The following is a 22,050-nucleotide window of genomic DNA, read 5'->3' as shown; positions in this document are numbered from 1 at the left end:
CGATCTGGCTGCTTTCTGCTCATGTCCTGAGAATTTATGTGAGGCTAAATTTAAATGGAGCAGACTAAATTCTTTGGTGAAGGACATTTTAAATAATGCTGCCTATGTTCTGGTTATTAACGATAACTCTTATTCAGAACTACAATGAAAAAGAACAAGAGGAACAAAAAGAAATACAAAATGTATACATAGGAAAAAATAGCACTGGGAAGATCAATATTATATCCAAGGTGTGTGCAGAAAAAGTCTATAATTGTCAAGATATTAACACTATTGGAAGAAGGCTTTTGCTCTGAACTAGCACATTAGAGATGTTGCTGTGAGGGCAACACGCTACTCAGCCAAACTTCCAACTTGTGAATGAGATCCTTAGGGGTATTCTGCACCTAGAGAGCAGCTTCACACAGAACCTGCTGCCAAGACAATTCACGAAGGCAGGTGTCCATGCCAACCTGACAGTCAAATTTGACAGTGTCCTGCACTTAGTACTGTATTTGGAAGCATAAACAATGGATAAGTGAGGGAAAGTGGATTATTGTTCCACACTTTCATTGAACATCTGAGGCCAGGTAACGTGTGGCAGTGCTGGAGTCACCCAAAGAATGCCTTGAGTGGCACAAAGACTTGACAGGCCACTGTGTAAGGCTGAGAAAGTGAAGCATGGGTTGCAGTGAAGACCCTAAAATGTTGAAGATGCCAAAGTTGTGAGACATCTGACAAGGTAAGCTGCAAACAGTGTAAAGCATCAGTCCAAGAGACTTATGAGTGTTTCAGGGAAAAATATGGAAGGGTAGAGCCACAAGTTTCTGAAATTAAAATTCTAGACATGGGATATGAAGCTCCAGGATTTGGTAATTGTGCTGTTGAGTTTTAGTTATGCTCTGATCCAGTATTTACTCGGTATTTCCCCATTTGTCCATTTCAGAATGTGATCTCCCAGCTGCCTACTCCAGTTAACCTGCCTACTGCTTTCTACCATGCTTCCCCACCATGATGGACTCTTATCTATCAGGAACCATAAGACAAAATAAAAACTTTTAGGTACAACTTAATTTTGTTCACAGTAGTTCCTCACAGCAACAAGAAGTGTCTAATAGAGATGTCTACCATAATTAGAATGTATTGTTGAAGCCACCACAAACTCTTCTATGAAATCAAACTAGAACTGAGTTGAAAACCTCCTCCCTGCTGGCTAGCTTTCATGATATTGGAAAGTGCTATGAAGGATGCTGAGGAAGAAGTGACATTGATGATTTGCCATGCTGTGAACCCCATGAACCGTGATACCAACTTGCCAGGCAAGATACGCCCATTGTTGCATTAATGACATTATGGAGATATCTGGTTGTTTTCTGATTGCAGTTGAGACCCTCTTCACAGAAGAGAATCTTTGTCTAATACTGTAGTTAGTAACAATAAAATAAGAACCAAAGGAAACAAAGTCAAAACAAAAACAAAAACAAAACAAAACAAAACATGTCTTCGAAAGACATAGGCACTAGAGGAACACTTACTATTTTGTTTAAATAAATTGATCTAGCATAGAACTGCCTTCTAAATATTATTGCCTATATTCACAGGCCAATTGTGCTCTGAGCTTCAATCAGAGAAGCAGTCTTTGCAGTGAATTTTGATGAATGCAGACATGCATGTCTGTTCAATATGCCAAGAATTACTGAATATACTAAATATGATCAAGATATGTAAAATTCTCAAAAACTTGATTCAAAAAACAAGAAACTAAAAATAAATAAATAAACAAAATATATAGTCATTATTGAAGCATCTATGATTTAAATATTAGACATTATATATTATTAATTTCTTCCCCAATTCATAGCTATTTCCATAGTATATTATTTGTTAATATTACTTTTCTTAATTCACTTTCATTATTTTTTATTATGTATATTCATGTGTGTCTTTGTGGGTGTGTATATATTTAAGTGAAAGTGTACATGGAAGCCAGAGTTAATGAATCTACCAGTATTTGAAACTACAGTCAGTTTTGAGTCACCCTATGTGGGTGCTGGAAATGAAACAAGAAGATCTTTGGTTCATCTGCACTAGATGCTTCCAAACGCTGAATCATTTCTACAGCCCTGTTAATATTATTTTCAAATTATTCTTATTATTTGAAGGAATAATTTCTTATGGTAATTTAAAGAATGGGAGCTTGAAAAAACATCTGATTATATAACACACAGATACTTGGGAAATTTGTTTTGAATGAATTAATAAATTAGAAAATTTTTAGAAAATAAAGAGTTTAGAGGAAGTATATATGCTACCTTCAGCAAATATCTGTGATGATTAACATGTTAAATTTTAGTAATTGAAAATTCTCTGGCTGATGGTTGACTGTTGTTTTACTAAAGATAATTAGCACCATACTGACTTTAAAAGGTTAATTTATTCTTTATGTATGTTACTGGATAACATGTTCAAATGTAGTCATTATTATAGACAAAAGCACATATTTCATCTCAAATATATTGATAATGCTTAAATCTTTGAGTTGTAAAAAATCGCTTGGAAATTAGAATATATACACTAATTATGTCTTCTTGATCTTTTATTGTATCCTCAAGCAAAGAACCAAAAAGCAAATGAATAAAGTTAAGAGTCTATTGGATGAATATACCACTTTACTGATAATGAACCACATGTTTTGGACCTCAGGGCTAAAAATTTAATTCTTTAATTATGACTACAAAACTTGAAGGCTCAAAACCAAAATAAATAAATAAATTTCTAATTGCTCAGACAACATAAATCACATAATTTATTTTCATTTAAAGAAAAAAAAGAAGGATCTTTGGAAAGAAATTCCTCCATATAAAAAGAAACCATGATTTTTTGAAAAACATCAGGAAATTCAGTGTTCCTACCAGTTCCTAATGTGAATAGGAAATATAAAGTCACACCTTAAAAGAGATGTCTTTTGGAATTCTCAAAAATCATGCAGCTTCACAGAGCAAGTATGTAATATAGGATCTATTGGCAAGTTCAATTACTGGGAATGTCTGAGGAATGATTTATGGTAAATAAAAAACGTTTATTTCATAACTCTATTATAAACTACTATAGTATTTTATGTTTTTTTTTGTTTTGTCTTATTTTTTTTTGTTGTTGTTTTCTTGTTGAATCAGGATCTCATTATATAGCCCAGGCTGACCTAGGTCATCAGGAAATCCTCCTGCCTCAGCCTTTCTAGTGATGGAATTATAGACCTGTACCATCATACCTGGCTCCCCTTTTTTCTTTTTAAAAAATTAATTCATGGTTTCAAACAAATACAAAATCCAGTCTGCTCACCCTTATGCCTCCACATTCTTACCCTCCGGTCACCCTCATTAGCCACACTTCTTTCAAAGTCCCCAGTTCAATTTATGTTGGAAATGCATGGAAGCAGGAGCAGGAAGCAGAGATATCACAATCATCTACACACAGAAAGCAGAGAAAGAAAACAGGAAATGGGGCATGGCAATACAGTATCTCTACATGAGTCCATGTGTATAGCTAAAGGCTACATAACAAGAAACAGTACCAGACAGGAGAGACCTTCCTTTGAAATGCCAGAGTGGTCCAGGAGACTCCCCAAATTATACAGGCTATTTCCAGTGCAAAAGAAGCTTCTTTGATGAGTGGTGACTGTGACATTTGTCTTTAAATATAAGGATACACATTTTGCACCATGCAGGGACTATTACAGAGTACCACAACCAGTCACACACGAACACTGTTTGTGAATTGCCCAAGCCTAAGTTGCACTTCTATGATGCAATCTCTATATCTAAGGCTCAGGGAATATAGAACAAGGGGTAATGAAGACAATAATTAATATTTCAATTCTCATTAATGAAACTCCCTTATGCAACAGAGGGCCAGGAACAGAAAAGTTCACAAATGGCCAAAGTGTAGAGACTAAGCCTGCCGAATGCTGGTCCTTAGGACTCTTATATTAAACTACCACCTACCCAGGGCTCAGGGACCATTGTGGAAGAGGGGAGAAAACAGATTGTAAAACCCAGGGAAGAGATTCATGATCATAAGGAAATAAGGGTCTTACAAGGTCCTGGGACCCTGCTCGTATGAACCAACAGCAATGGTGTCAGCATGTACATGTAGGACCCGTGGAAAAAAAGGCAAAAACCTAGCATAGCACTGGGAAAACAGACAGCTGATCCCAATCTTAATTGAAGAAATATTGGCAACTGATGCTGCTGGGTGAGGAAGAGATGATCTTCCTAAAGCAAGAGATTCTAGGTAGGCTGACTGGAACTCAGTAGATGAACTTGCAATGAGGGACGTCTGGGGACACTAGCTTTACACAAAAGGCCTTAAGACAAATGTCAGAATTATGAATTCCAGTTGGAAGGTGCCAGCGGGGAAGGGGGTATAAAGATGAATAAGACTGAGATGCACAAAATACATAAAAACTCAACAAGAATAATGGAGATTGCAGATAATAAACATCTTCTGGAAAAAAAAGTCTGACACTTGAGAGTTTAATAATTTTACTTTTTGTTATTGTTGTCCTATCAAGTGATCACCTGCTGCGCAGAAAATCTAGATTTTAGAAATGAATGGCATACAGCGGAAACTATGAAGCACACTACCTACAGCAAAGCAGTGGCCACTTGCCTTGTGATACCAAATATACTCAGCCTGTGATATTCAACTAAAGTTCAAATGCAGGAAAAAAAAGCCTAAACCTAATTTAAGTTTTTAAAAGACCATGGAAATAGATCAAAATATAATTAATTTTTTTCCCACAAATCAATAGAAGTCTTTTATTGTGTCAGAAGAGTTCTTATAATCCAGGTCTTGTTTCTGGAGCTGCATAAATGAGATCCTACTCATCAGCCTGCTGCACTGTTCCTTTTTCAGAAACATAGACACCATCCAAAAAATTTTTGGTATCTTTGGTGTTTAACTGTTGTGGCTTGGTGAATCAAAGCTGCTGAATTTGAAACAAGTTCAATATCATTCCCTTCAAGGGTTAATTCATCCTTCTGGGCTTGAGAAACAGAACAAGCAACACTTGTCCTCATTCGAACCCTGAGGATGTACTTTTCACCCAAGAAATTTCAGATTTCAACAAGAGAACCATTCTCCTGAATAACGGGATGTTGATGGGGAAGTGAGCATACACAGACCTCATCTTGTATGGGAAGCCCAGTGTAACACCCTCAATCATGTTCTGGACATGACCACAGACAGTTCGTACAGTGGCCAGTTTCTTTCTGTCCCCCCACCATTTGTCAACCCGCAGCCTCTTCTTCTTTCCCAGGAGACTGACTTCTACATTGATATGACTGAAGTCCCTCCGGAGGATTCCTCGGGGATTCTTCACAATAACTGTGCGTACCTTCAGGGTGATGTCGACATTTTCTGGAATGCCGACAGTCTGATTGCTGAGGATGGACTTCATTCTCGCAGTCGATGGCGCAAAGAGAGTTTAAAAATTTTTAACTAAAAGTAAACTACACCACCAACCTCACTTTTCCCCACTGTCCTGCTACCCAGCAAATAACTCCGTTAAGACCTTCATGAGCAAGAAAAATCATCTTTCAACTCTCCACTAAGAAGACATACCAGTCCACCTCCTGGTGGGTGGACATGAGGTGCCTGTGCCCTTGGGGTGTAGGGACACCAAACTTTCTGGCCACCTGGCTCTGAGTATGGGGACCAGGTGGCAGGAACAGTCAGGAGGTGGTAGTGACCACCCCACCACAAGCATGCCACAGTGTACTTCTCTTTTGGGGGATGAGCCTGCAAGCAGCCACTGGGCAGTGCATCCATGATCTTTTGGCCACCATCACTACCAACACCACCACCACCATCATCATCATCATCATCATCATCATCATCATCCAGGTAACAAGTTGGGTGAAGATGAGATGGGACTTGGCAATTGAGAGGGAGAGTGGCTGAGGAGCCAAAAAGTCAGTGGTGGTGCATCTCAGCAAAATGTATCCTAACAGTGTTGTTCCCTACATCTCTCTTACCAGGGACTGGACCTGTGGAGGGGGCACTGTACTATACAACCACAGTTAGCTGGGCACAGGTGCAAAGGACTTGGCAACTGAGAAAGAGAGTGGGTGAGGAGCCAAGATCACAGTAGTGGGGTCTCTCCTCCCATGTGCCAGAGTTCTGATCTCCTCCTGTAAGCTAAAGCTGTGGTCCCCTTCTGTGAACCAGAGTTGCGATTCCCTTTTGCAAGCTCGGGTTGTGGTCCTCTCCCATGAATCTGGAACTATAGTCCCCTCCTATGAACTGGAGTAGTCTTCCTAGGCCATCAACTTCGAGCTGTGGTCTCCTCCTATAAGCTGGAGCTATATTTCCCTCCTATGACATGTGGTCCCCTTGCATGAGCTAAGGCTATGGTTTTCACCCCTGAAGACAGTCATGAAGCTCAGAGTGGTAGTCCCATCCTGTAAGCCTGGAGTTGAGGACTGTGCCAGTTAGCTAGGGTTGTGGTTCCCTCTCATGCGCATGAGTTGTGGTCCCCTTGCTTGAGCTGGAGCTTAATCATCTTTATAATCCCTCCCACACCCACACCCTCCCATAACTTTCCAATGGATTTTTATCCATTCTGTCATTTATGATAAGGCCTATTGAGTCAATTTAATGTGCTAAATGTGCTGGATAGACTTTGTTGTGAATGTGACGCCTGGGTTAAGGAAGCTTCAGTTGGGGGATTTCCATGATTGTTGAGTGATGTGGGAGGGCCCAGACCACTGTAGGTGGTGCCACCCCTGGGCAGGAGGTCCTGTATTTGTATAGGAATGCAGGTTGAGCACAGACCAGGGGGGCAAGTCAGTAAGCAACATTCTTCCATTGCCACTGCCTCCATTTTCCTGCCCTGAGTTCTTAACTTGGGGTCCCTCAGTGGTGAATTGTGTCCTGGGAGATCTAGGAGATATAAGAAAATGAACCCTTTCTTCCCCAAGTTGATAGTGGTTAGAGTATTTTGTCATAGCAATGGAGAAACAAACTAGAATACTAGACGTTTCTCAGTGCAAGTTCATCCACTGGGGCCTAGTCAGCCTATCTTGAGTCACACTCCCAAAGATCAACTCTCCCACCCCTACAAGTAATCCAGCTACCTATAATTTGACGGCTAGATAGGGACCTGCTTCCCATTTCCCCAGTTGTATGCTGGGTTTTTGTCTGCTTGAGTTTGCATGGGTCTTGTGCATGCTGATATCATTGCTCTAGATTCATATGAGCAAGGTTCTAGGAGCTTGTAGGACTCTATTTCCATGTGGTCATGCACTGCCTCACCTGGCTCTAATAATCTTTCTGCCACCTCTTCCTCAATGGTCCCTGAGCCCTAGGTGGATGGAGTTTAACAGATGTCCTTTTCAAGACCTATACTTTACAGACTCTTATTCTCTTCATTTTTTATAATCTTATTCATTTGATATACTTCACTTCCATACTTTTATACATTTAGAAATCTATTATAATACAGAAGCTACTGAATTAGCCATTGATCAATTACACGTACATCTTTTTGAGATGTAATCTTTGTCTTACTCTCCTGATTTAGTCCAAATGAATGGCAGCAGAATAGCAAAAATATATGAATTTACAAATATGCTGTGAAGAAATTAAAACAGTTGTAAAATAGTAAGTACTAAAGAAGAATATGCTTGCCAGACAGGAAACATACCTTGAAATTCTTTATCTGTTTTACAGTTGAAGGTACTTTTTAATATGTCAGTGATAATTGTAACAGCTGTTCAAAAAAGGAAATTCAGTTATATATTGAGCATTATAGAGAAGAGCGAAACAAAAACACAACCTACTCAATATAAACTGTTTTTTATTCTGAGATCAAGGCAAATATATTTTGTACTCATTCATAAAAGGAATAAAATGGTATGCTGTGAACAATGACCTCCAAAACATCACTACAGTCGATATAATGACAAGTTTCATTAAGGAGTTCTTTAAAGTGCCCTTCAAATAGGCAAGTGACATAATGCATCATGATAGCTTAATAATTGTAATTCTGTGCTGAACTAGCCTCTGACCTTAGGTAAATTAATTTCTTCTATGTGATTCATTCTCCCATCCATAAAAGGAAGAGACTGGAATGATATCTTTGGCTTTTTCAGTTCAAAATATATTTAATACATTATATATAATTAACTTTCCAAAATTGCTAGTCTATACCAACATGCATTCAGTGAAATTGGTGTTGAAGCAGCAAAGTATTGAACAACTATTTTCAATCCATTTTTCCTAATAAAATAATTTCTTCTAAAGAAATTTGAAATGACAGAGAAATCAATGGGAGAGAGAAAGAAAGAAAGAAAAAGAAAGAAAGAAAGAAAGAAAGAAAGAAAGAAAGAAAGAAAGAAAGAAGCTGGATTAACATGGTCACTGTTGGAGAGTGGGTATTTAATCTCAGGTTTTCCTACTTCCCACAGTTTTAGTCTCCTCTCTGATCTAATTTTATTGAATAGTGTGAATTCAAAAGGGAAAAACAATGAAAATGAAAATGGTAAGAACACACAGACATTGCCATGTTCAAACAATTATCAGCTGTATGAGGACAGATCCAGGTCAGGCAAGGCCTTATGCACAGCCTGGTGGTTATTTTGAGAATATATAACTCAATAAATAAATAGATAGGCACCTATTTCACAGGTGTTGAAAAAGAGAGGCATTCTGAAGCTACCTGAACTACACAAACTTGTGCTTAATATGTTACAACCTCAGTTACCACAATTATCAAGTGGATATAGAATATCTCTCACAGTGGGCTAAGTAAGTTAAGTTAGAAAATGTTTATAATGCCATAATCAAAGAAACAGATTAAGAAAAATTAAAATGTATTAACTGTACTTTATTCCTACCAAAGTTATAACAGTCCAGTTAAAGTTAAATGTGAAAAACATATTTTCTTCAAAACTTTTATAAAAGTATGTATTCAACTCAGCTCTACTGAAATAAAAGATGTAAGAGTTGTTCGGGTAAGCTACTGAAAACAAAAACAAACCAACAGCAAAACTGGAGTATGTGATTGATGTGATTGAATGAGAAATGTCCCCCTCAGAGAAGTGGGATACTTGTTGTGAGGCACATGTTTTGGGGACATTGTTTTTTTTTTTTTTTTTTGGAGGAATAAGGAAAAATTTTGGAACTTTGCATTACAAAAGCCATTGAATGTTGTAAGCACAGTTGAACAGGTCATTCTAGTCACAACCTGGGAGAGAGTAGTTCTGAGAGCAATGCCAATAGTGGAGGCACGGTTCAAGAGAGTTCTGAGGGGAAAAGGAAACCAGCTGGACTAGAAGTCATTAATATGATATTTTGGCAAATCTGCATATTGCTAGCGTCCTAAGAGTTATTGGAAGGCTATGTTTAGAATAAATGGCATCTTATTTTGGAGGATAAAATTTTAAGACAATATAATGTTGAGGCTTTAGTATGACTATTACTGAATACTCTTGTGAACATCAAAAATGAAAAAAAAGTGAGACAGAAAGAAATGATAAAATTATATCTGTTCATCCATGTTTATTGCTTCTCTATTCACAATAGCCAGGAAATGGTAAAGCCTAGATGCCTGTCAAATGTGAATGGGATAATGAAAGTATGGTACATTTAAACAATGAAATATAATCTAGTTGTTAAGAGAAACAAAATTACAAAATTGGCAGGTAAATGAATTGAGCTAGAAAGAAATATCCTTACTGACATAATTTAGACCCAGAAAAATGAATGTCACATGTTTTCTCTCAAAAGTGAAAGCTAACTCTAAATCCTTACATATTTTTGTTTTAATTGGAAAACCCATAGAGGTCAGAAAACTAGTAAATGGCCAGGTGGTTTGGAGGCTTCACGGGAGGGGAGATAGAATACAGTGACACAAAAAGGGGCAGGTGAATAATGGAGGAGGAATAGTTAAAGGGGATGGGGAATGGGAAAGTAGGGAAGAGGATAGAGTACAGTGAGGGATAACTAGCACTAAAGGCTTTTAGAAAAAGGCATAGAAAACCTTACACTACAGAATCTTTCTTAAATTATATACATATACAACAGAAAAATAAATTAGGAGTTACCCAATAGCAGGGGCACATTGCCCCTACCAGGCAACACAGCTTAGAAAGGAAATATCCCAATGCCTGGAATAGACTCCCTCTTTAGAAGCTAGTTAACCAGGCATTCCATAGATATGCAGAAAATACTTTCTATTGTTCTTTCTCTTGGATATCCACCAGAACTTGACAGTAAGCACCTATTTCTGAAGTTGCAACATACATGAGTTGTACAACAAGTAGGAGAAATCAAGTTGGTACAACCTTCAAAGCTTCATCTCTACTATCTGGCTTTCACAGTGCTGGAAGGTGCTATGCATAATACAAGAATGGAAAAATAATCATCAACTTATCAATCTGTGAAAGCTTTTAGATTCCAGAACAACTGGCTTGGCAGTTAAGCTTACTGGCGCAATAGTGACACAAGTGTTATTGGAGCAACCAAACATTTTCAGATTAGATTTAAGGTTTGTTTCACAAATAAAGCCCATATTTGACACTGATATCAGCCTAGAAACTTGTGGCTAGACAAGTCATAGCCCTTAAGGGAGAGCATAATACTATGCTTCTAATTAGACATAGTATTAAACTGACTCCCAATGACTTATTCTTATGCCTATATATTAATGTATTTCTCAGTGATCACCAGAGAATCTTGCCCATGAAACAGATGGTATTAACTCAGAGATCCACAACTGGACAACATACAGAGAATAAGAGCCTACAGAATTCTTATCCCTTTATAGGAAATCTATATCAAACCTCTGGCTCCCAATTCTCATGGATCATTGTGGAAGAGGGTACAGAAAGATTGTAAAGGCCAGAGGTGGTAAATGACCACAATGAAACAGTTTTTTCTAGACACCTGGGCAGTTGCTCATATGATCTCACAGCAGTGATGACAGAATGCAAAATACATAAGCTCAAGCTAGATAGTATCATGCTTGGGGTTGGGACGGAGCTAGGTGGCCTTAGCCCTAAGTGAGGAACTATTGATAACTAAGGATTCTGGAAATTGGAGAGCTAATTTTCTTTAAGGGTGTGTTAGGTCAACCAGACTTTAGTAGATGGACCCACACAGAAGGGCATTTGGAGACACAGGTTTGACTCAACAGGCATCTATAACTATATATCTATATCTATCTAATCTAATTTATCTATCAATATGCATATATATACATATATATGTATATCAGTAAATGAAATATTGCACAGGTATTGGAGGAGTGAAGATAGTGAGAGTGATCTAAATATGAACAAAATATATAAAATTTGAGAAAGTAAAATAAATGAAAAAAATTAACAATTTGAGTTTCTTTGGAAAAGAGCACATGGAAATTAAAGTTATAGCAAATTCATAAACAATAAAGAAGAGGATGTAATTATTAAGGCTATAGTACCATTTAAAAAAAGTCTCACTCTTTATCTTGAAATAACAAGAAAGCTGCCCTTAAGGCAAGGTCCCAGCAGATAAAGCTCCAATTTGTGAAAAGAAAGAGTTTAGAGGTTTTCTGCTCTTAAGAATCAACTGCACACAGAGTTTCGACTAAAGACTGATGGTATCATGTATTCTTCCTCTATGGTTTCAGAGAGCTGCTGAGGCTAGGTAATGTGGAAGGCAGAGTTGGACCCAGTGAGAAAGCTATGAAAGTCCTCTGAGTGAACCTGTGAAAGTGAAGCCCAAGTATAAAATATGCATTTCAGTCAACAATTTGGAGAGGTGGCAAGGTCAAAGCATGTTAAAACTGGAGTCCCAGATACAGGTAAGAATCTACAGGATTTTGTGTTTTCCATGATACATTTTGGTCTTGTTTTGTTTGACTCTTTCCTCACTATCCAAATCTTCCTTTTTGGATACTAATGTATATTCTATGTCACAGCATGTTGGAAGTATGTAACTTTTTTTTTTCATGATGGTCAAAGTTAAGATATAACTTTGTATGTCAGAAGAGACCAGATTTTGAAGAGCACTGAGACAGTTGTAGGTTGTAAACTTTCAAAGTTGGACTCTATGCACTTTTCATCATGAGATGATCATGAAATTATATGGGTAAGGGGAAAATGTGGTGTATTAAATTGAAATATTTCCCAAGTATTTGCATGCTTGGTTGCCAGTTGGTGGTGCTGTTTGGAGATTTTAAGAAATATAGACTTTCTGGAGTAAACATGCTATCAGGGGTAAAAGTTCATGCTTTAAATTTTCTCGGTTTCCTGTGTTTGGATGGTATGTGATGAGTCAATTTTCTGTTCTTGTCACAATGCCATACCTCTCCACCATTATGGACACTCTGTTCTTCTGGAAATGCTGGGTAAAATATACCTTTTCTTCCTTAACTTGATGTTGGTGATAGTATTTTCTCACGACAACAGAAAAGTAATTAATACAACCAATATATTGGAAGCATGTCAAAGTGCTTAATGATGTTCATTTTTGATTATTGACTCATAAAGATTAGGCCCTATCCCCAAGAGTCTACAACATAGTGATGCTATGGGTATTCAAGCTGAGGGACTACAAAATTATGGCTAATAACATTACATTTTTCATTATACTGTCAGAAATAAGTACTAGGAGGTCCTAGCAGACAGCCTGAGAGGGTGGGTTCTGACTTCCATCAGTGTAGAGGCTCTGATCTCAGCAGACCTCCAGAGATTGCCGAGTTCTGGCCTCCTTCTGGCCTCCCTCTGGCAAAGGGCCTGAGAACGCAGGGGACTGCCTGAGAGTACCTGGATAAATTGATTTATTTGGGACAACTCTTTGGTCTTAAACATCCAAAAGGAAAGTATAATCAAAGAGTAAAGTTATCAGCATATTTCTTTAAGAGTTCAAAGGATTACATTTCTCCAACATTAGGCTTAAGTTTATGAAAAAAGTTATTTAGACGATTATTTCTCATTGATGGTTTTATTCCTGACCACAAAGTGTTGCTCAGATGTAAGACTTCAAATCTTGTTCTCCAATACTGTAGGGCCCACCTGTAGCTATGGGAGACAACCAAATATTGTTCTAAAATGATGGATAAATTTGTTTTCTCCCCTGTCTAGAAGCCTTTGAGATGGAACTGACACTCATTCCAACCACTCCAACAGCTATCAAAATACCTGAAAGAAAATCCTGAATCCATCACTCTAGAGTCCAGCCTTGGAAGACAAAAGAAATATGAGGAGGAACTCAATAGAGAGATGCTTTTGGAAACCCTTGTCAAGAATTCCATTGGACTCTCACTCTGGAGTGGAGTGCAAGATCTTATGATAGTCATATTTTTCATGTCTAGAACTTGTAATGCTAATTTTTCTTGCCTTTACTTCTCCTTCACATCTGCTATTCATGATTCAAGGACTTTCTTCTCTTCTTAGAGACAAGAGTTATGCAATTTGGGAGACTTTTAGATAGACCCACTGAAGGGGTACTCCAATTGCCTCACCCTGCGTACTTGTTCAGCATGAAAAAAGCCAGAGTGGTCTGCGTCCATATCCCCTATTGGCAATTTGGGTAACCTCTTCTGAGGATGGTGTGATAAGAATAGGAAGTAGGAATTGGCTAGGCAGTTAGGGTAAAAAGACACCAAAGACATGTAGCTAGTTTCTTGGCTAAAAGTCAAAATATCCTTGGGCCTGTTAACAACATACTCTGTTCCAAGGTCAAAAATGTTAAAAGTATTTGGGGCTTGTATCTAATGCTTAAAAGATTTTACGATTACCTCTTCAGAGGGGGGAATGTTGGAGGGGAGGGGGTGGGCATGGTTTTGACCAAAACACCTTATATGCATGAATGAAATTATCAGTAAAGTTTTTGTAAAAATGTATAAAAAAGATAATAATATTATAAACCCATGCAGACTTAACCAGCTCAAGGACACACAATTTTACTCATGCAAAAATATAAAAATCAAATTAGTACATAAGAGACAGTAAACCAATTGTATTGCTGAACTTGGTGATTTGATTCCTTAATGATAACTCAGATCAACCATGGAGTTAGCATGATGGTCAACAAGTTTTTATTCAGGCACTCACTGCACTGCCATCTCTGCACTCCCTCACAGCCCACCCATACGATTTCATGCATTCTGTTATATATGTTAAATCCTATCGAGTCAAATTTGTATTCACAGATGCCCCTTGGTATGAGTTCATCCACTGGAGCCTGTTCAGCCTGCTTCAGGTAAGATCAACTCTCTCACACCTCTTGTATAAATTTCATTGTACTCATTTTGGATTCATTATCCATTTTTAATTTGGAGCAAAATTAGTTCTTAACAAAACACATCTTGCAAAGCATGCATACTTTTCCTTGTATACTTTGTCTACAAGATTGCCTCCTCTTGCATACACTAGCTCTAATTTTATTTACTTATATTGACTGTAACTTATAAGTAATGATGGATTTTACAAATTATTTAGAAGTCTATTGTAAATTGTCATATATGATACTTCTGTAACAAATTAATAATGTATATGAATACACATAGGTGTATTACTTCCATATGTACATGACTTCTTATGATATTTTTTGATGTTATTATGAAGAAATACACTGTATTTGCTTTAGACCCAGAGAAGGGACTGTTCTGCTGTGGTTACCAGATCCAGGAGAGGACACTGAATACCAGTCTCTCTTAGATTCAGAGTTCTGTCAGAAATTCCTACACAATATTATGTATTTTGCACAAACCTAGCTGCCAAGGAATGAGTCCAATGAGGCAGTGTATTTCCATACATCATTCAAATCTATATATTACTCACAGACAATGGGATCCCCAGAATTCTTGGATCCATAGTGAGCAAATTCCACAAACTCAGAAAAGCTGTTGAGTAAGGATGGAATCTCCTCAGTATATACCTCAGTCATTACTCCAGCTAAAGTGAAGGCACTGTGAAACAGGGTTCTTATGACTTTAGACATATGCTTGGTGAATTAAGCTGAACTTTGGCATGTTTGCCTGGAGAACCTTGTGTCTCATGAGAAAATTTATGTAAGAATGCTTGCTTGGGAGTATGTCCGGAATGCCAGTTCACCCCCTTAGTTTTTCCTGAAACACATTCATCTCCTAAGAAGGCAGCATAGAGATACTACTGCTTTGCTTTCTAATTTATCTAAATTGTTATATTATAGCCATATTATTATTATTCAATTTCCTGTAAACATTTGACTGTGGTTTTTACAAGTAGCCATTTAATTATTGTTCAGTTTTGTAGACATGTGATTATGATTCTCATGAGTATAAAAATAAAAGCAGATGGGGCTAGAGAGATAGCTCAGTGGTTAAGAGCACTGACTGCTCTTGCAGAGAAATAAGGTTCAACTCCCAGCACCCACATGGTAGCTACAAACCATCCTTAACTCCAGTTCCAGGGGAATCTGAAGCCGTCTTCTGACCTCTAAGGAATTTCACGACATGGGTGCACTCACATGCATACAGTCAATACACTCAGACACATAATATAAAAATAATAAATGATATTTTTAAAAAAAGCAGTTCTGATAATATGATCAGCAATCAGGTGCATGAAAGACTGGGTCCCCTGGTTTACTACCAGTTCTATGGTAATCCATTCATGTCCATGAGTGCTGCCATGGTGGACACACTTCAGGGACCTAGGAAACATTTGTTCTGTATTTTTAGCTGCCAAGGAATGTGACTGATTAAGCTAAAATACTGAAGGAAATACTATCCTGGAAGGGATGAATAAACCCCAGGTTGTTCTATACAGACAACTTGTCCAGATCTCAGGGCACTACATTTTTAGCATATTGTATTGCTTTCCTGAGAACTGAAACTAGAGTCGAGAAGAGATAGTCCAGCCAAGATGGTCTTAGAGCTGACTTGCTGACCACGTGAGTCAAAAAAGTTTATTAAAGGATATAATGAGCCTCTCTGTATTATAAGTTAAAATAGCATGAACTTAAACATGTGCTTATTAACAAATGTTTCACTGCTTTGTCTGTTTAGAAATGATCTGAGTATCTGATTGATATCTATTACTTGTCTTAATCAAATATAGTTCTGAGGTTGTAAGGTTTCCAGGAGTTTTGGAAAGCTGTATTATCATACATACAAAACACAACCCTTGTTGATTATTTTTATTTCTTTAAACATAATAACTTGTTACATAAGATGATTATATAATATAAATTTCTCAATTACCTAAATAAAGTAAGAGGATCTGATTATATTATACTTAATAGTTAATATTAGAATATATGGTTGTTTTTATAAAACCAACACTATTAACCTGGTATTATTTGCCAATAATTTTCATAATTTTTCAGAACATGAAATTATATTTTTTATTTTTCTAAAAATATATGTTCTATAGAACAGGGGTAAAGAAGAGGACAGTAATCAGTCTCTCAGTTCTCAATAATGAAGTTTCCTCATGCAGCAGAGGGCCAGAAACACAAAAGGTCACATATGGCCAAAGAATAGAGATCAAGAGGATCTCTTTGCTGAATGCTGGTCCTTGTACAGGACTCCTTTATTAAACTTCACCCTCTCAAGGCTCAGGAAGAAACACAGAAGAGGGGGCAGAATGATTATAAGAGCCAGGGAGGAGGTGCCTGACCATATGGAAAGAGTCCTACAAGCTCCTGGGAACATACTTATATTTTATTATTTTATTTATTATTTTCATTTTATCTGTATTGCCAGCATGTATATAAGTGCACCCATGTTGTGAAATGCCCATGGAGGTCAGAAGTGGGCAGTGGATCCCTAGGAACTGGGGTTATAAATTGTTGTTGTTAGCTGTCATGTGGATCCTGAGAACTGAACCCAGATGACTCTCCTGGCCCTGAACTCAAACATTCAAAACATTTTGGATCATAATAAAATTTTGTATCATAAGCATTAAATATTTAGCATAATTTCAATTTGTTATAATAGAGGTAAGGAATATTGAATTTAAAGTGAATAATTTACATATAAATTTGTAAACCTCCACAGACAATAGACCTGATACACAATGTTCTCAATTTCTAAAACTTTTGAAATACATAGGGAAGGAGCTCCTGAGAAAGGAATAGTATGAGAGAGGTGTAATTAAGAAGGAAATGTGGAAAAGGGGTTACTTAACTGGAAAGGGATAAAGAAAGGTTATACATGGGGACTGCAGGAATAGATTAATAATGCTCAGATGTTATGGAAGTGTATGAGTTCAAAGTACTATAAAATACACATAAAATAAATATACAAGTACAAGTATACAGCTGAGGGCTATCTAACAAAAAACAGTGTCAGGTAGAAGGAACCTCCCTTCCAGTTGTTGGTCATGGTAGTCCAAGACACTCCCTAAATAATGCAGGTTATTGCCACAACCCTTGATTGCTTCCTAGAACTTGAAGTTGAGACCCTATTGCTGAAGACATGCCATACTTTGGACACACGACCTGTAACAATTGAGATGAAACTACCTTGGAAGCCTCCTCCCTGAGGACTAGCTCTCATAGTATTAGAGGATACTATAAAATCTGCCAAGGGAGAATGCCAATCAATGGTCCTACCCAGCTGTAAAATTTAATGAACAACACATGGCCCAGCAAACTTTTGCTATTGGTGCAGCAATGACACTTTTAAATTAAGGAAAATCAATAGCTAATCGGAAATAAGGCTAGCTCAATGGGAGGCAACATATATATGGTACTTTAGACATAGTAAACATAACCACATACACCTGACTGGAGGTGTCATAGATCCTACAGAAAAACCTACTTTTGCCACTTCCCTAGAACAACATAATTTCTTAATTTTTTCTAAATACATATCCTCATATTACAGACAAGTTTACCTTGTACCCTTCTTCAAAGAAGCTTCTTTTTGCAACAAGTGGAGTCTGTTACAGAGTATCAGAACTGGTCAATCACAGAGAATAAGTGTATGCTAAGAGAGGCTTATTTGAAGATAACCCTTCAATGAAAACTCTACACATAGAATGAATGTACATACCCCTCAACTTTCACCAGAGATATTTCTTCATGTAGCAAATGGTGATTAACACAGAAATCAATAACTGGCCAATATACAGAGAATAAGATGCCACAGAATGCCTATCCCTGAATAGGAAATTTATTTCCAACCTCAGTTTCCCAAGGTTCAAGGATCATTTGGGAAGAGAAGTCAGAAAGATCGCCAGAGACTGTGGATGATCACAAAGTAACAGAGTCTTTCAGGCAACAAATATGAACCATGTGATAACATTCACAAGTCCTTTCTAAGCTCAAACCAGACAAAATTCCAGTATATACATGGGGAAGTGGGTAAGAAATTCCAATGCAACCTAAGGAACTTTTGGTATTTGATGGCTGCTGTGAGGGAGAGAGACAGTAACTTAGAGAGATGGTGGGACTCTTGAAAGACCCAGTGGATGGACCCACATTGACAGTAGTTTGGGGACACAAATAAGTCTCTATAGGCATATAATATAATTAGATGGAGGGACAGTGGAACAAGTTGCAATAAGGGAGGAGATCTAAGTACCATCAAACTATATAGTATGAAAGTTGAAAAAAAATGAATAACTAAATATGAATAAAAATTAAAAATAAATAAAATACTTAGTAACAAAACTTCAACCAAATAAATTCTAGTTTTCAATAATCAGTATTTAATTTAAAGTTGATTTATTATCTCACTCCATTGGTCAGAGTTTTACCACACTGGAGTAGAACTCAGACTTATCCACGGTTCCTTGTTCTTTCAGGTCATTGGAATGTCTGAAGTCTTTAAGACCCTTGACTTGAATCTCAAAAATCCAGAGCCGACTTCCATTTCTATCCCAGTAGGAGGAACACCTAACTGTCAAGGAGAAACTGAATGAAACGTAGTTCCATAGGTAAAGAACATTGGAAAGAGAATGAACTTAACTGCCTGATACAAAAGCCAAAACATCTCTTAAGTTCAAGTCAGTGGAAAGTCCTAAAGTATATTAGTGGGGAACTTAGCTGTTGTAATCAGAACATATACTCTTTCTAATTGTCACTGACTGAAGTTAGATTCCTACCTGCCAATCAGAGACAGAGAAAGCAGACCTATTTCCTTAGACAATATTTCGAAAGGATGACTCCCGGTTTTTAAGCAAGATTTCTGGTTTAAAAACAAGACATAAAGAAAAGATGAATGTACACATTAATAATCAAATTATTTACAATTTTAAGTGCTCATTTTTGCTGTTTTGTTTTGTTTTTTTGACAGGGTCTCTGTAGTCCCAGCCCTTCTGGGAGTCACTATATAGATGAGGCTGGCCTTGATTTCACAGAGATCCTCCTGCTTCTGCCTCTTGGCAGCTGGGATTAGAGGTATGTGCCACCACACCCCGTGTGTGCAATTATAAGTTTTCTAAAGTAATTTCTTTTAGAAAAGATATCTGGGAGCTAGGCTCCAGAAGTTTAATTTAGCTTAATTTAGCTTAATTTTATTCTTAACTGAAAAACAATAAAAATTCACTTCCTCTTATACATCATGTATGAATAATATTGTTACACAGGAAACACATTACTAAATAAATGAACCAATTCAAATGACCAAGAACTCAGAAAAGAGATTCCAGTACTCACAGGGCATTAATACAGCTAAAGTACATAAACGGAAAAAAGTGAAGTTTTAAGCATAGATGAGTAGCAAACACTGATCATCAAACATTGATCATCATCATACATTGATCATTAATGTTCAGGCTCACAAAGCAGTGTTAAGCAGAAGCAAAGGTCAACTAAGTAATAAAACCTGACAAGCTGAAACTTTTGAGTGAAGTTATTTTTTTCTCATCTTCTTATGGAAGGGCAAGAAGATTTGGTTATTGGATAGCTCCCATTCTCTCAGACATCACTCAATTTATAATGTTCCTGTTTAACTTTAAAGATTTTAAGAAAATTTTCTTATGAATTCTCACAGTATTCTACTGGATTAGTGGTATTTTTACCTTTTCAGCAGTGAATAAAGCATCTACCATATTTCACTTGTTTGAATTTGTAAATACCATGATTAACATTACTAAAAAACCTGGAATAAAATCGAGTTATTTATGTTTCTAAATTTTGCATAAATTTTTCCCTAAAAATGTCAGAATCCATGCCATTGACTCAGAATAGGTACAAGTGACATGCCAGTGACCGCTCATTAAAGTTTCCTTTGAAGTATCTCCATATATACATAAAGGCATATACTAGATATTTAATTACACATCATTTTATCATAATATTTAAGTCTGAAAAGTATGGATGAGGTAAAAAGCTGGCAGGATGTGACATGCTGAATGTTTTTGCATCTAAGATTCATGAATTATTTCTATATCCTGAAATTTTTCCTATCTAGAGCCTATTTCATTTATTATGTATAAGTAATGAGTACAGTTCTTCTTCCCTTTGATTTATTTTGGAAAATCTTACAGAAATACTTGTAACAACCCAGATATATTTTAAAAACCTCAAAATAAAATTGAAAATGTAGTATTCTGAGGGTTTTAATATTAAAAATTTTATCAAATTTTTCTAATTATGCCGTTTCAATATTTATTTCCTAGATGTTCCTTTCTTAATTTTAATTTAATATTTCTGTTTTAAAAACTCTACCTTATCAAGTCTACTCCCATTATTCATTCTTTACTCTCCCATCCAATTCCTCCACAATCTCCTGCACCATTATCCCCTCCAAACAGCCTGTTTTTTGTTTTGTTTTCTTTTCTTTTCTTTTCTTTTTTAATCTGCTAAATCCTCTTAGAGTACTCAGTATATGCATGGATGTAGGGCCATCTTCCTGAGCTTGGGTAGCCTCTCAGGTGTCAAATGCCTGAAGAAAACTAACTCTTCTCCCAGCAGCCATCAGTTTCAATATAGTTCTTCAGCTAGGGGTGGACATAGTGTGCATGTATTTGGAAAGTATATGTTTAGAATTATAAAATCATCCTGGTGTATTGTTCCTTTGATGAGTGTGGTGTCATCTTCCTTATCTTGTTTAACAAATTTTGGCTTGAAGTCTATTTTTACAGATATTAGAATAACCAAACCTGCTTTTCTGTTCAGATCTATTTTCTGGGAGTATCTTTTCATCTTTTTTGTTGCAAGGTGGTACTATCAATGATGGCAAGGTGTACTTCTTGGAGGCAGTGAAAAGACTGATATAGTTTTATGATCTAATATCATGTTTGGGGGGATTGTTTTGGGGGTGGGTCCATTATTACTCAGAATTATCATTGAAAGATGTGTGCTAATTCCTGCCACTTTGCACATCTTGTGCTGGTTTCTTTGAATTCTTTTGATTGATAGTCCTAATATTGTTTACTTATTCCCTATGACTCCTTGGCTATGTTTATCTTCATGCTCACACTGAAGTGTTCCTTCAAGTACTCTTTATAGCACTGAAATAGTGGACATAATTTCTTTTAATTTGTTTTTATATTTGAAAACATTTTATTTCTTCTTCAACCTTAATAGATAGCTTTCCTAGATTTAATTGTCTGATTGAGAATTGTGATCTTTCAGAACTTGGAATACATTGCTCTGTGCTCATTTCATTTTAAAACATTCTATTGACAATCATGTGTTATTCTCATTCTCATCAGGCTGCCATTATGAATGATTTGATATTTTTCTCTCCTGTAGCTTTCAATAACTTTTCTTTATTCTGTGCTTTCCCTATTGTAAATGCAGAATGTCATGAAGAACTTTTTTGGTCCTTTGTATTTGGGGTGCTGTAGACCTCTTGTATCTGGATGGGCATCTCTTTTTCTATGTGCAGAAAATTTTCATCTAGTGTTTTACTGATGTTGACACAAAATCATAGATCTCTCCTCAAAGGGGATAAAAGATAGTTTATTCTGGAGCCAAATATGAGTGACCATGGCCCAGGAACACAGATTCATGTTATTCCAAACTCCACGCTCCAGTGTGGAAGCAGTTTCATGAAGCTTATTATAGTGATATAACAAAAAAAAGTCATAAATAAAGATACTTTTCAAATACATTGGTGGATACATTAAGTAGGCAGGTCAGAGC

General features: G+C 36.8%; 1 pseudogene; it reads right to left on the bottom strand.

Annotated features, from left to right (window-relative positions):
- Window positions 1-4,858: 4,858 nt before the first annotated feature.
- LOC103746804 lies at window positions 4,859-5,444 on the bottom strand (annotated as a pseudogene).
- Window positions 5,445-22,050: the final 16,606 nt, after the last annotated feature.

Source organism: Nannospalax galili, unplaced genomic scaffold (assembly GCF_000622305.1).
Source record: "Nannospalax galili isolate Female #2095 unplaced genomic scaffold, S.galili_v1.0 scaffold140, whole genome shotgun sequence".
In the NCBI taxonomy this organism is placed as follows: Eukaryota; Metazoa; Chordata; class Mammalia; order Rodentia; family Spalacidae; genus Nannospalax; species Nannospalax galili.
Note: the sequence above shows the minus strand (reverse complement) of the source record. Positions and strands in the feature narration are given on the sequence as shown.